Genomic DNA, 2,041 nt, shown 5'->3' with positions numbered 1-2,041 from the left:
CTAATGGGGAAAAGAACAATTCATACTACAGTGGGCATCCAGCTTAGGTGCTCCAAGCTGCAACTACATTAATACATAAAATAACCTATGAGCACATGATACAGGAAACTACTGACACCAAAAGCAAGGATGCTAAACTTGTCTATGTCATTCCAATGGCTGAGTGGGTACACCAAATTCAGAGACCTGGCAACCCTAGATTCTTTTTAAAGACTAGGAAATAGAGGAGAAACTCTAGAAGCCTCCTATAGATGAACCAGTGATGCAAATTGTCCTGCTCACTGGGAAGTAGACTGCTACAGAATGATCTTCAAACACCCTGTTTACACAGCTATAAGCTTAGCACTATTAAGATAGGAGCTTTCTGAGAAAGCTCTCATCAGGTGCCCATCTCATCAGGTTGTAACAGCAAGACAAAAAATACCAAGAGGTGCACCCACGTCATGTGGATTTAACAGTAATCTTTCACGGCATTGTCTTACAGAATGAAGGAAAAAGTTCCTATATTAAGCTACTAGTCTAAAGTATTAAATTAGAACTTTTACTTAAACTTGGCTGGCTTTATGTGAATTAGCACAGTCTATCAGTCACAGCCCAGAAGAGACATAATTTTCATAGTTTCTGATTGCAGTGTTAAAGGAAACTCTCACCATCACATGGTATTTGCAGCAATTTAGGGCAATATAAACAAGGGATACCCCAGTTTCCACTCCATCCTGTCACAAATCTCTTCCTGCTTTGTAGGAATCACCCATTCAACTGGGAAGTGATAGCTAGTCAACAGAAAACCTTCATGGAGAGCTGAGATTGACTTCTTTACATGATTTTTTTTTAAGGTACGACTAGAGGTGACGGGAGTTTTGGGATTATTTCCAAAACAGCTGATGTGTATCAGGAAAACTAACAAGCTGAATTCTTTTGGAGGCTTGAATTAAGTTTAGGCTCAGTCTCTCACTCTGCAAGATAAGCACTACAGAGACTCAAAGATTCTCCCCCCAAGCAACTCTCATTAGATCTACAAGGCATCTGGTAGTCCCTTTCTCTATGTGTATTGCTGTCATTTGAATAGAAGATGAAAAGTTAAGAGAATGAGTTTTAGAAACACGCTCACGGAGAGCAACAGCCACAAGCCACCCCCAGCCACACAGCTGAAGAACTGAGAGAAAAGGTAGCAAATTTAGAGAAACCAGGATGATTGTACATCCAATAATAAAGTAAAACTCTGCAAGCCTTGAAACTTGCTTTTTAAGTAAACAGTGTAAATTGGCAGAATGTTTTATAGAACACCTTGGTCTTGGTGGTCAGCTTCTTGTTTTTCCTTTTCTGTCAGGCTAGTCAGTGTCAAGTATCAATACATCAGACTTTAAAAGCTGCTTCTTAGTCTGACAAAGCAGCAGAGATTGAGACATCTTAGAAAACAAAAGTGCAATACAGTGATGCTATGCAATAGAATAAATTTGTTGTACTTGCTTTTAGTGACTTTGCTGTAAGAACATGGGAGGTAATTTGGCCCTGGGGAAATCTTCTAATGACTTTTGAAAAAGAGCATGGAATTTGGAGTAAGGGTTAATGTAAACATTTTCTTCTACTTTCAATTAGTTTCTAAATAGAGTTAGTTAACAACACTGCTCTTTACACAGATACCAAATTTTTTTTTATTTTATATGTGTGCTATGTATATAACTATAGTAACAGCTACAGCTGTACTGAAACTACATTTACTTTTTAACTCACTGAAACTGCATCCACACCAGATCATTTTTTCAAGACCTGAAAGCAGCTCTATAGAACACCAAAATTAATACTCTTCATAACCTCTTGAACCACCTACTTCATCAGTGAGTTTGGAAGACAAAATTGTCAGAAGCTCAATTTCACAGTACCTACTGATAGCCTTCAGAAGATTACACTGTAAACCATGTAGCTGACAAAGTGGATACAGGAGTTGAACCATAAATATTTGATCTGTGTTGACACCAAAGAGTTGTGGAACAAGTAGTTTGTGTTAGCTCAGTCTTTAAAGGAAACATTCCAATCACCA

The sequence above is a fragment of the Melospiza melodia genome, chromosome 1 (genome assembly GCF_035770615.1).
Source record: "Melospiza melodia melodia isolate bMelMel2 chromosome 1, bMelMel2.pri, whole genome shotgun sequence".
In the NCBI taxonomy this organism is placed as follows: domain Eukaryota; kingdom Metazoa; phylum Chordata; class Aves; order Passeriformes; family Passerellidae; genus Melospiza; species Melospiza melodia.
Note: the sequence above shows the minus strand (reverse complement) of the source record.